This window comes from Trichosurus vulpecula, chromosome 1 (genome assembly GCF_011100635.1).
Source record: "Trichosurus vulpecula isolate mTriVul1 chromosome 1, mTriVul1.pri, whole genome shotgun sequence".
Lineage (NCBI taxonomy): Eukaryota > Metazoa > Chordata > Mammalia > Diprotodontia > Phalangeridae > Trichosurus > Trichosurus vulpecula.
Window position 1 is genome coordinate 552,684,682 of NC_050573.1, and position 14,693 is coordinate 552,699,374.

Here is a 14,693-nt window from a genome sequence, read left to right on the forward strand (position 1 = left end):
GACCTGTAAGGTCCCTTCCAGATGGAAGGAAGGAAGGAAGGGAAGGAGGAAGGGAGAGAGGGAGGGAGGGAAGGAGGGAGGAAAGGAGGAAGGGAGGAGGGAGAGGGAGAAAGGAACTGCATGTATAGATTTGAGAAGCATTCTCATGGATGTGGTAATCCAACCCATGACCAATTCACAAAGTTCTCACTCGAAAGTAGGAAGACAATGTATCAGTGAAGTAAAAAAAGAAGGGGAGGGCAGATGTAATGAGAACTAGTAAGAAGCAGTGATGGGTGGTTCAGGGTGGTCAACAGTATCAAATGATGCAGACAGATCACAGAGGATGAAGTCTGAGAAAGAGTATTAAAGAAGTTACTTACTATTCTCTTTTCTGGATTGTACAATCCATTAGATTAGGAGCTCCATGAAGGCATCTTTCATTTGTGTTCATTCTTATATCTCCTCAGCAAGCACTTAATGCATTGTTCTGCACAAACAATAATAAATGTTTAATGAGGGTTGCTGTTAACTTTGCAATTGGGTGGGTATTTGACCCACTCACCTCTCTCTCTCTCTCTCTCTCTCTCTCTCTCTCTCTCTCTCTCTCTCTCTGTCTCTGTCTCTGTCTCTGTCTCTCTGTCTCTCTCCTCTCTCTCTGTCTCTGTCTTTCTGTCTCCCTGTCTCTTTCTGTCTCTCTGTCTCTGTCTCTGTCAATGTCTCTCTCTCTCTCCCTCTCTCTCTCTCTCTCTCTCTCTCTCTCTCTCTCTCACACACACACACACACACACACACACACACACACACCAGTTCCACCATTAGGTTGGGGATGGGTTAAATGCACTGAATTCAGAGGACTGGTCTGCCCCATCAAAATGTGAATTCCTTCTGGGCATGAGCCATTTTCCTACCTTTCTTTATCTCTCCAGTACCCAGCAAGGTTCCTTGCACTTAGCAAATGCTTTTTGACTGACTGACTGACTTTGATAGGGAGGAAAACAAAGATGACCTTTGCCAAAAGCATTTTGACCTGCAATGTTTTTTTAAGATCTCAACTCAATGTCATGAATTGCCCCTCTGAAACAGGACCAGTATGGGAGTAGAGGTCACCACCAATCTCTGTGGAGGGCAAAACCATACTTTTCCAGCAGAGGACAGCTTCTGCCTTACTTCTACAAACAGCTTCTAGTCAACAGTACCTCCAACTCAGCAACTGCATCCTAAGATAACATTGACAATGAACCCTAAAAGTGTTTGCTGGAAATATTTACCTCAAGATGAAACAAGACACAAGACTAGCAGAGTTCCTTTTCAAGTATTCCAGTCCTACCTAGCACATCCACATTCCAAAGATGCGCCATCAAGGCTACTCTTGCCCAAGAGCACTCATGACTCCATGAAGAAGACCTGTAGACCTAATCTATCTACACCCAGGCCGAATGTTAGTGAAACTCCAGTCTCCTACCATTTGGACCTTGTTCCTATTCCAGAGTGCTCAAATACCCAGTCTCCTCCAAAACTCTCTCTTGTTCCCGAGGCAACTAAGGTTGTAATTGTTCAAAGCCCCCCAACTCGCCAGAAGTCTTTCTCAAGCAAGTACAATAATCTGACCCACTTCTTCCCCAGAAATTACTGGCCAATCAGAAAACCTTCAGTGAAACCCTTCAAAGCTCCACCACCCAAAGATCCTGACTGTCATCCGGACTTAACTGAACCTTCAAAAGAGGATGAACAAGTCTCCCATTCTTTTCACATTGACCTTGTTCCTATCCCTTCCTTCAGTAAGCAATTATATCCGGATACTCCAAGTATACCCACTGTCCCTAAGGCAACAGAAACCATCATGCCTTTTCAGCCTTCTTAGTCCCAGTGATTTAATAAATCTCTGACAGCAAGTGATTTCCCTCTACTTTTGTCCTTAGGCCCTGGGGAGGCAATATAATACAGAACAAAGAGCCATGACTAGGAGTCAAAAAGGACCTCCTTTCAAAGTAGAATCTTCTAAATCCTAGCTAGGTGGTTGGCTATCTGAGTCTGACAGTTAGCTGTGGCCAAGTCAATTTGGTTCTCTTGGACTCAATTTCCTCATTGTAGGGGTGATAACAGAAGTGATAACAGGATGCAAGTCAGAGGTGCCTGGTTCTAATCAGAGCTGTGACCTAGCAGAAACAGGCTTCTGATCAGGTAAAAGGTCAGAAGCTTGTACACATGCTTAATGAGCTGTTTGAGGCGGAACATATCATGTAAGAGAACATGACCGTGGGCAGTTCAGGAGGTTGCATCTAGCCAATGGAGAGCAAGGGAGGAAATTCAAATTGAGAACAGCATAAAAAGAATTGCATTTGTCTGAGCAAGCATACTCTCCATATGGGAGGTACCCATTCACTAGGAATGTAAAGTAAATATAAAATAAAATGAGAATTTTCCTGGCTTCACAATGAGTATTGTTCCTTCTAGAGTGAGCACGTTCCTTACGATATCTTTCAAATGGGAATAAAAAAAGCTCTTTTGCCCTACTACTCAGGGTATTTTTGAGCATTAAAATGAGATAATCCTGGCAGAAGGACTTCAGAATGCTCTCACACTAAGAAGTACAGTAGGTGGCATTATTCTGGGCTCATCCTCTCCTCTAAATTTGTTTCATTGTCAGCATGGGTGGCCTGCACTTTGTACCCTTCTTGAGCCACCCATGATAATCCAAGATCAAGTCTCACCACCTCCATGAAGCCTGAGAAGTAGGAGATGTAGATCCTAATCCTGGCTAGGCCACTAACTGGAAGGTTGACCTGGGATAAGTCATGTTCTTTCCTTCTCTGAGCCTATTCCTCTTATAAAACAAGGTTCAACTATGGCATTTAAAAAGATCTTTGCATTTGTAATATAGTGAGAAAGAGTGTTAAATTTGGAGGAAGAGGACCTGGCTTCAGGTCTTGGCCCTGTTAACACCTCTGTCACATTGGGCCAGTCATTTAACCTGGTGAAAAATGATTTTTTTCCTAGTAATCAGTATCTTGGAGACTCAGAGCTTCCCCCCAAAGTTCAGTTTCCCCTTTAGAAGGACATTACTGATAATGAGATTGCATTGAATCTTCTTATCCTAGTTAGATCCCAAACCAAACTTGAACTGATTTTATCAAAGGTATGGAAGCTCCTTTGTGTTCTGCTCAGGCTTGGGTAGAGACAGATTCTTCTGCTTAGATAGCCCAAGGCAGGAAGTGGTCTGGTATGGTTGGAAGGTGATCTGATAGAAGAGGTATCTCCTATCAGGAGGTGGGATGATATCAACCCTTGTTGAAAAGGTATATAAACTGGGCACCCCAACCCCCAAATTGAGCCAGTTCTGGATTGTAAGTCCCATGTGATGCATGTGGCCCACTTGAGAGAAATTAAAACATGGACACACAACTTAATTTACTTGTCTCTTTCTTTGAACAAACTCTGCGAAAGGTTGACAACCTCTCAGTCTCATTTCCTCTTCTACAAAATTAGGGACTCGGTCTGGTCTCGAAGGTTCTTTCCAAAGCCTATGAACTCTCACTAGGTACTCAGATTCCTAAACCTCAGTCGGCCACTTTAGAAGCAAGTACCCTCTCCTGCACTTGAGCTCATTTATTTCCATTAACATTACTGTTGCTGTTGTCAGGGATTTGAATAGCATTTTGAAAATAGTAGATGAAGAATAAATGTTTGTGTATTTGTAGGTTGACCACCCCTAACTAGCCATGTGGCCTTGGGAGAGACTCTCTGAGCCTCAATTTTCTTATCTATGAGATCTCTCTCTCTCTTACTCCCCCCACCCCCGTGTGTGTATATATGTGTATCTGTGTGTACGTATATATGTTTATATATATGTGTGTCTATGATGAGGTACCCCAATAATGTTGGGTACCACTTGAAATGATGGAGTATAGACATGTGGGTTCTAGTGTCTTGAAAGAATTCACATTCACTCGGACAGTCTCCAACTTAAAGAAAGTCATTTATTGAGGTGATGTGCCCAAGCTGGCCTGGTCCTCATGAGGCAGAGCCCCAATGGGCTGTACTCCACATGGGGAGGCAGAGCATAGGCAGCAGGCCCTGCTCCCCTAAGGGAGGCAGCTGGCCCTGCTTCCCGGAGGAGGCAAAGGTGATTGGCCAAGTTAAAGGTGTGGTTTAAATACAATTTTAAGAATAAAGGGGAAGGGGGACAAGAGAATGGGAGGAGGGGATATGGGGATATCAGGTAAACCAGAGGTGCCTTTGTGATACAGATAAGCAAAGAATAGGAAAGGGGGAAGGGGAGAGTTGTTCTGGAATATCAGGTAAGGGGATGCTTTGTGAGAGCACACAGGTAAGTCCATGGTGGGGGGCTTCAGTGCATAGTCTTCTTTGATCACTTTTCTGGCTGGTTACATCATGCATCTTGTCTCATATCCTGCATCCTATTTGTTCCAGCTAACTCAAACTCCTGTCTGCCTCACTTCATCGTATATGTATGGATAGATAGATAGATCGATAGGTAGATAGATAGATAGATAGATAGATAGATAGATAGATAGATGTAGATGTATAGATATATATATATATGTATATACGTATGTGTATGTGTATATGTGTATATGTATATGTGTGTATGAAATCCTGTAGCTCTTGGTGCCTATATATGCCACTCATTTGACACTTAACCTATGCATCTTTTCTTGTATAACAACGGCAACATCTCTCTTATTGTTCAGTCATGTCTGACTCTCCAGGACCCCATTTGGGGTTTTCTGGGCAAGGACACTGGAGTGATTTGCCATTTCCTTCCCCAGCTCATTTTACAGACAAGGAAAGGGAGACAACCAGATGAAGCTACTTGCCCAGGGTCACACAGCTAGTAAGTGTCCAGATCTGAACTCAGGAAGATGAGTCTCATCCAGCATGCTATCCACTGCATCACCTAGCTGTTTAGTCTCGAAAGTACTTTTAAATTGCAAAGCACTTTCCTCACAACAATTCCATGATTTAGGTAGTATAAGAATTATTATCCCCATTTTACAGATAATGAAACTGAGGCTCAGAGAAATTAAATGATTTTCCCAAGATCACATAGCCGGTAAGCATCAGAGCCAGCACCTGGACCATTCGATCATGTTTCTACTACATCAGTGTGTGTGTGTGTGTGTGTGTGTGTGTGTGTGTGTGGTTACTACAATTAGATTGTAAAGCTTCGGGAGAAACCATGCCTCATTGACCTTTGTACTGTGATACTTGGAATTAAGATTGCAGTTTAGATCTATAATAAAGAACCCTGTTTTAGGACAGTTGTTGACACCTCCCTGCATTACAGCACACATCCGTGTACCAAGAAGAAAATGCCTTGCCACACATTCCTGTAATCCCCCAAGGGACCCCCACCCTCTTGCTTCAACCTGAATTAGCACAAGAGCCTGTTTCAAGACTCAGGCTTTAGGAACAAGAAACTGACCCACACCCAAAGTGAACAAACAAGTCCTGTTACGGGTATGTCCCTCAATGCCCCTGCCCCCAAACAGTAAAATAATGAGGCAACATGAATGCCGTTAGGCCTCGAGGGGCCTGTTCCTGTCAGCTAAAAAGGATAAGGTTATGCAAAGAGAGACATTTGCTAACATTCCTGTTCTTTGACCTTTTTTCTGTAAAAGCCTTGAGACAACCCATATAGTAATTAACCGCTAAACTTCCGCTTCTGTACCCACCCGCTTTGCCTTAAAAATCATTCCCTGAACTCTGTTCGGGGCTGCTCTGATTTGGGTTGCTTGTGCCCTGGACAGCCGCCGGCTAATAAATTCTCCAATTAAAACTTATACTCTGTGATGTGTCTTGCTCGCTGCTGGTATAACAGTACACTCCTCAGCTCCTTGCTTGATATAATGTGGAGCTGAGGAATGTTAGGAAACAGCAATGGAAACTCATGCAAATTTGTGGAGAGTTTCCCTGCACAGGCTTCCACCTCTTCTCTCCAGCCCCTTTGACATTTTGCCATCAGAGATCAGGACCATGGAAAACCATGAAGGTTGGGATTGGGATGAAGAAGCCCACAGGAACTAAAGGCATTAGAAAGGCAAAGGGGCAAAAACACAAAGAGCTCCTAGCTCTCAAAACAGGAAGAGAACCAGAAGGGAAGAAAGAAGGAGAGAGAGGACAGGAGGAGAGGAGAGAAGCAGGGAAGGGAGGAAATGTAGGAGGATAACAGGGGAGGGGAGAGGAGGAAATGTAGGAGTAAAGAAAGGGAGAGGCAGGGAAGGGAGGAAATGTAGGAGGAGAAGAGGGAAGGGGAGAGGAGGAGAGGTAGGAGAAGAGAAGGGGAGAGTCAGGGAAAAGGAGGAAATGTAGGAGGAGAAAAAAAGAGGGAAGGAGAAGGAAGAGGAGGGAATATAGGAGAGAAGAAGGGAGTGGTCTTTCCCTTTATTCAGTTCATGGTGCCCATTTTTGGGTAAATGAGACTTTCCCCTTCGGACAATGCAAGGAAGAGGGCAAGAATGTCCTAGTCTGGTCATTTTAGAGACGTAGCCTCTCCAACTACTTAGGTGATGGAAAGTGGCGGTTCTTGCACTCATGGTAGGGAGGCACAATATGTCTTCTTCCCGAAGCTAGTCCCTGGCCTTTCCAGTGTAGGTGCCCCATGCTAGGTAATCTGAGCGTGCACAAAGTCTGGTTTCAAAGTATCTAAAATATGGACAAAAGAATGCGGTCCAAAAGCAGGGCATTGGATCTAAAAAAAAATGAGGATCTGGGTTTGAATCCTGATGTTGCCATTCCTGTTTTATAGATGCCTTTAAAACAATTTTTTTTGCAGTTACTACCTAATGCTACCCTGCCTTCTCCTCCCTCCCCAACACAACCCTCTCCTATAACAAATAAGTTTATTGTTCAGTAGTCTCAGTTCTATCTAACTCTTTGTGACCCCATTCAGGGTTTTCTTGGTAAAGATACTGAAGTAGTTTGCCATTTCCTTCTCCAGATCATTTTACAGATGAAGAAACTAAGGCAAACAGTGTTAAGTGACTTACTCAGAGTCACACAGCTAGTAAATGTCTGAAGCCAGATTTGATTTGAACTCTTCATGACTCCAGGCCTGGCTCTCTGGCCACAATGCCACCTAGCTACCCCTCAAAATAAGTAAAATTAAACAAAACAAATCAATAGTCTTGCCATGTCTGATAAATATATGCTTCATTCAGTACCACTTCAATCCATCACTCCCACCATGAGAAGGGAGATGTGCTTCATGTTTAGTCGTCTAAAGCCATGACTTGCCACTACATGGAGCAGTATTCTCACAGCCTTGTTCTTCAGATTGTTTTCAGGGCTCTTTCTACTGTACCGCACCTGTTTCATCACTACAGCTCAGTGCATTTCTTCCTAGAAAGCCAGGGATTTGCTACTTGCCATTATGTGGGGAAATAGTCAAAGCCAGAAGGAAAGGAGGAGCCCAGTATTTTTCCTGCCTTCCAAACCAAAGTTTAAAAAGAAAAGAATCAAAGGAGAAGAGGTACTAGGAGACAGGGTGATATGATGAAAGCAGCTTTTGAAGTTAATGGGCAAAGGGCTCCATTTAGCCTTTAAATCACTCATTCCTCCCACCCCCCATCATCAGATTTAGCAAACTGCTTTTGAAGAGTATTTCAGGAAAATGCTTGAAATGATGTTCAAAGGCTCACTTGGATACCTTGGGATCCAAGTCTGATAAGAGTGTATAATTCTTCTAGATAGTCAGACTATCTATTGGAACTTACATTACTGTTTATTTTATGAAAAAAGAATAATGAGGCAGAGATGGGTTATACAGGCATACACATCTATACAGACTACTGGTCACAATCATATCTTTCTCTTCCCTTTGGAATGGCATATAGAATGATGAAGAGCTAGTAAAAGTCAGGCACACTAAGATATTGTTGATGGAGCTGTGAATTGGTCAAACCATTCTGGAAAACAATTTCGGATTATGCAAAAAAGACTAATTATGAAAAAGTTAATAAATTTCCTGTACCCCTTGATGAAAAGATTCTAACAAGGTTCTAATAAGGCATATACCCTAAGGAAATCAAAGACAGAAAGCAAGGTGCTATATGCACCAAAACATTCATAGTAGCTCTTTTTGTAATAGCAAAGAAGGAGAAAGAAAGTAGATGTTTATCCATTCAAGCAATCACCAAATATTTAGTAAGTGCCTACTATGTGCCAGGAACTATGCTAGGCACTGGGGGTGAAAATATAGTGAATAGAACAATGCCCATCAATTGGGGAGTGACTTGAAGAATAAATATAACAATATTACTAGACCATAAAAAATTATAAACATGAAGAATTCAGAGAAGCATAGGAAGCCTTATACAAGCTGAACCAATGTTGGGAGATAAGCAGAACCAGGAAAGCAATATGCATGGCTACTACAATGTAAATAGGAGGAAGAGAAAAAAACATTTAAAAAATTATAATGGACTGATTTTATTTCCAGAGAAAAGGTGAGGTACCTTCCTTCTTTCTTTGCAAAATCAAGAAACTATGTGGATCATGGTACAGTCAGACTTAGCTAATGTTGTTTCAGTTTGTTGAACTTTTTTTCTTTTTTTATTTTGAATAGGGGATGGCTTTCTGAGAAGAGGAAAGAAAGGGATATATTCAGAGATAGAAGTAATACTTTTTTTAAAAATCTGTCAATTTATTAAAACAAGAAAATCACCAATTAAGGAAAGAAACCACATCAGAGTCCCAAACAGCATAAGCTGCAAGGTAGGGTTTGTTTAATTTCAGGCTCAGAATGTCACATTACCCATAATTCAATTCAGTATGTAGTTGAAATTAATGTTATGGATGATTTGTTACTTCAGAAAAGTTATTGATAGCTATGCCACATAGAAAGAATTTTTCAACATAATTGATAGATTTTTAAAAATGAAAATGACACAATGTGGGAAAATTATATTGATTCTCAACTGAAGGAACTCAACTGATGTTAGGACAAAATACAAGTCAATGAGCACTAGATAAAATATGGCCCCTTGTGTAATTTAAATATATTATATGTTTTATAATCACTTGTAGTAAGAAATGAGTAGGAACTGCAGATGTCAAGCTTTTGCGAGAGTAATTAGCTGTATTTTTAAAAGATAATCTATTGGGGCAGAGCCAAGATGGTGGAGAAAAGGCAGAGATTTGCCTGAGCCCTTCCAAATCCCCTTGAAATAACTTTAAATAATGCCCCGAAACAAATTTTGGAGTGACAGAACCCACAAAAGGACAGTGTGAAAAAATTTTCCAGCCCAAGACAACTTACAAGGTGAGCTAGGAGTTCTGGTCCACCTGGGTGACAGTGGAACACAGTCCAGTGTAGGCCAAGTCAGTGAAGATTTGGCCACAGCAGACCCAGAGCAGGCCTTGGGAGCAACTGAATCATCATCAGCAGTGGCTGCTTCTAGACCTCTCAGCCCATCAAGCCCTCAAAGCCCACAGAGTAAGAGGGTCAGACAACTGGTCAGAAGGAGATTATAGGGGGTCATTATATTAGAGGATTGGAGGGCTTGGAATATTATCTTCCAGAGGGCAAAGGAGCTAGGATTACAACCAAGAATCACCTACCCAGAAAAACTGAGTGTAATCCTTCAAAAGGAATAATGGATATTCAATGAAATAGAGGACTTTCAAGCATTCCTGATGAAAAAACCAGAGCTGAAAGAAAATTTGACTTTCAAATAGAAGACTCAAGTGAAGTATAGAAAGGTAAGCAAGAAAGGGAAATCATAAGGAAATCGTAAGTAAGGTTAAACTGTTTACACTTTTACATGGGAATATGATATTTGTAACTCATAAGACCTTTCTCATTATTAGGGTAGTTAGAAGGATTATACATACACAGAGGGCACAGGTGTAAGTTGAATATGATGGAATGATGCCTAAAAACATAAAAATTAAGTAGTGAGAAAGAGGAATGCACTGGGAGAAAGGGAAAGGGAGAAGTAGAATGGGGTAAATTATCTTGCATAAAAGAGGTGTGAAAGAGCTTTTACAGTGGAGGGGAAGAAGAGGGAGGTAGTGGGGAACACTTGAACCTTACTCTCATCAGAATTTGTTCAAGAAGTAATAACATACACACTTAGTTGGGTATAGAAATCTATCTTATTCTACAGTAAAGTAGGAGGGGAAGGGGATAGAAAAATGGAGGGGAGTTGGGGGACATGATAGTCAGAAGCAACACAGTTTTTAGGGGAGACAGTGTGAAAGGAGAGATACAGTAGAATAAACAAGGGGAAAATAGGATGAAAGGAAAACAGTTAGCAATCATAACTGTGAAAAAAATATAACAAGTGACTCCGATAAAGGCCTTATTTCTCAAATATATAGAGAGTTGAAACAAATTTATAAAAATAAAATCATTTCCCAATTGATAAATGGTCAAAAGATATGAACAGGCAGTTTTCAGATGTGGTAATCAAAACTCTCTCTAGCCATGTGAAAAAAGTGCTCTAAATCATTATTGATTGGAGACATGTAAAATAAAACAATTCTGAGGTACCACCTCCCATCTATCGGATTGAATAGTATGACAGAAAAGGAAAATGACAAATGTTGGAGAGGATATGGGAAAACTAAGACACTGGTGGAATTGTGAACTGATTTCAACCATTCTGAGAGCAATCTAGAACTATGCCCAAAGAATTACAAAACCATGCATATCCTTTGACCCAGCAATACCACTATTGTATCTCAAATAGAGATACAATATAGAGATACAAAATAGAGATACAAATAGAGATTTTTTTTTAAAAAAAGGAAAAAGACCTATATGCACAAAAATATTTATATCAGTTCTTTTCTGGTGGCAAAGAATTGGAAATTGAGGGGATACAGATTGAAGGATATTTTTTTACTTTATTTTTCTTGTTTTTTAATCTATGTTTTCTTTCATAACATGACTAATATGGGAAAATGTTTTGCACAATTAAACATGTATAACCTACATAAAATTGCTTGCCTTTTCAATAGGGGCAGGGGAGAGAATTTGCAACTCAAAATTAAAAAAACAAAACAAATGTTAAAAATTGTTTTTACTTGTAAATGGGAAAAAATAAAATACAAAATACTTTTCTCACAAAGACAGACCTAAAAGAAAAATGATCCATTGACAGATTTGGCCCCTGAACCTACCTTGGGTTTTGATGGGTAAGCTTTCTCCTTATCTAGATCCAAGCCTCCATGTCACTTCCTGGCCACAATTTCTGAACATATCACCACATTTAAACCTCCCTCACTCAAGTTCCTCTTTATGTCTTCCACATATTAGAATATAAGTTCCTTGAGAGCAGGGACCACCCCTCTTTCGTGTATTTGCATCCTCAGTGCTCAGCAAAATGCTTATCAAGTAGTAAGTCCCAAATAAGTGTTCCATCTATCTATCCATCTATCCATCCATCCATCCATCTCTCTCTCTCTCTATCCATCTCTCTATCATCTGTCTGTCACCTATCCCTTTATATATCTCTAGATGGACAATTACAACCTTACTTTGCCTCAAGTTAGATTTTTCACTAGGCATAGGAACAATTTGGGAGTGACCTTCTGGACACCATTCTGGAAGCAAAGCTGCCTTTGGATATGAACTTGGTGGAACCAATGCTACATATGAATTGAGCTAAGTTTTGAGTCTATTTCCCCAGAGAATGAAATTGTGAAAGTGAGAGTACTGAACTCTAAAGTCTTGGAGAGGAGGAAATGTTTGTATGTTTCTTCTTGCCATACTTCTGAAGGAGTAAATATCAAAAGCTACCCAATGTTCGGTAACTAGAACAGGGGTGCTAGTCACTGGGTCCCTAATAGATGGGGGGAGCAGGGCTGGTAGAGTCTTGAGCTGATGACAGAGGAGAGAGAAAGCCCACAAACTACTTAGGGTACCCTGGAACTCAGAGAGGAAATATATTAGGCCCAACCCTAAGAGAGTGGGGACAGAGCATACATAGAAAGGTTTTAAAGCCAAGGAGATTTGAGTTCAAATCTTGCCTCTGACACATACTGTCTGCGTGACCCTGGGCAAGTAATTTCTTTGTAAGACTATGTAATTTTCCTTTAGCAAAGTTGCAGGATATGAAATAAACCTATGTAAATCATCAGCATGTCTATATATCACCAACAAAGCCCATCAGCAAGAGATAGAGAAATTCCATTTGAAATAATAAAATCCTTATCTAACCAATCATTTTCTACTGAAGCTTAGACTTCACAACTCAAAAGCATCTTTTTACTTAATGTATCAGTCATGATGCTGATTCTGTTTCAGACACACACAATCAGTAACTCCAGCCACCAAGCCCCACTTGCTTCTTACTCTGATTCTTCCTCCCATCCCACTTCATCCAACTGCCTGCAAAGGAATGTCCTGGCTGAAACATGGACTAGGACTGATGACCGATGACCTGATGCTCTCTTGAATGGAGTTTGTTTGGCATCATGGGACCGAACCAGCTGCAGCTCTCACCCATCCTGATTCCAAGAGAGAAGTTTACTTAGGGCTTTTTTTCCCTAAATCCACAGATCCTTTGTACAGCCTAGAAGCTTCCTCCCATGTCCTGAAGATATAAACCTTCTGGCTGCTATTGTTGTCTTTGTTCAGTTGTTCCAGGTGTGTCTGACTCTTCATGCCCTGGTTTGGGGTTTTCTTGGCAGAGATGCTGGAGTGGTTTGCCATTTCCTTCTTCAGCTCATTTTACAGATGAGGAAACTGAGGCAAACAGGGTGAAGTGACTTGCCCAGGATCACACAGCTAATCAGTGTTTGAGGGCTGGCATAGATATAAAGACTGCTTAATCTAATATTAGGGGAGATTACCTAAATCTAAAGAAGTGGGCTAATTCAAGAAGGGGCTGAGCAGGTAGACCAGAACTAGTCTATCATAATAGGCAAGAGATGCTCTTAAACCCTTGTAAGAACAACTCCTGCCCTTGACCTCTGAAGACCTGTTGCTTTAACTCTTGTACTCTAGCCCCATGGATTCATAGAATCATAGATTTAGAGCTAGAAGGGATGCTAGAGACCATCTAGTCCAAATCCCTTGTTTTACAGATGAGGAAAATGAGACTAAGAGAAGTTAATTGACTCACCCAGGGTCACACAGCTAGTAAATTTATAAGACTTGGGTCTCCTGCATGCCAGTTCTACTGCCGCTGCTTCACCTAGCCTTCTCGTCTTGTCTCTGATTATTTGGGTTAAATCTTTGCCACGTTACCTAGCTTTTTCATGATCCCAGCAACCTCTATCACCTATGCCCCCTGGTGACTTTTCCCTAACTCTAGGACTGATGACCTTGAACCTACCATCTGGCTCCTTTAATTCGAACATCACCCAAGGCTCCCCCAGAACATTATTTATGATTATTTCAAGATGCCCTTTAATGAGGTTTTGGAGTTCTGTTGACTTAATCAGCAGCTGGCTTTAGATACTACATCATCTGCATTAAGGAAACTGCTTTTCAAACGGGAATTCTAAGTACTTATTGACTCAGGAATGATTCTTCTTCCCAAGTGTGGTTAAAGGAGGTAGCTGGGGATCCCCTTCTAAGCCAGCAGGAGTGTTTGAGAGTGAATAAGACGGTTCAGTTCAAATACGATCGCACCAAAAGTCACTGCGATCCTTCAGATGAGAAAAGAATTCTAAAACCATGGCTAGCAACCTACTTGTTTAAGGGGAAGGGAGAGAGAAAGACAGTAAGTATCTACGTAGTGCCTACTTGTTTAAGGGGAAGGGAGAGAGAAAGGGAATAAGTGTTTACGTAGCACCTACTATGTGCCAGGCGCTGTGCTAAGCGCACTTTACAAATATCATCTCATTTGATCCTCCCAACAACGTAGGTGCTATTATTATCCTTGTTTCACAGTTGAGGAAACTAAGGCAAGCAGAGGTTAAATTACTTGTCCAAGATCGCACAGCTAGAAGTGTCTGAGACCGGATTGGAACTCAGGTCTTCCTGGCTCCAGGACCAGCTTTCTAGCCCCTGCCCCACCAGCTGCCTAAATTTATTCCCAGTAAGAGTAGATGCTACAGTCTTACTTGAGTCACTGCTTACTTAAGCCATACTTGGCATCTTGATGTCAAGGCTTGATCTGGATTCCAGGGCTTTCGGAATTTTTTATAAGGGAAATATAATGTGAAAAGAGCTTCAGACTTTTGAGTCAGTAGACCTTAAATTTCATCTGACATCTGGCACTAACTAGCCTGGAGACCTTTTAAGCTCCATCTTCTCTCTGCTGCCTGGTTTCCTTTCCCATAAAAGCAGAGGTTGAATTATATGGTAAGATATGCTCTCATTCTCTGATGATCTATATGGATAGGGAGTGGATCTGTGATTTTGCTGGCATGAGGAGGAAACTCCTCCTACCAATGCCAGTCAATTCCTCCTCTGCAAGTTATAGCTTTAGAGAATTGCTTAGAACACTGAGAGATTAATCCATTTGTCTAGGATCACAGAGCCAGTCAGTCAACAAGCATTTATTAACTGACTACTATGTGCCAGGGACCGGGCTAAGCCCCCATGGGGATACAAAGAAAGGCAAAAAAAATGTCCCTGCTCACAAGAAGGTCACAGTTGAATGGGAGAGGCAACATGAAAACAATTGTGTACAAATATCGTTAGGATAAATTGGACATAATCAACAGAGGAAAGACTCTCTGTAGAAGGTGGGGTTTTAGCTGGGGCTTGATGGAAGCCACAAAAGCCAGGA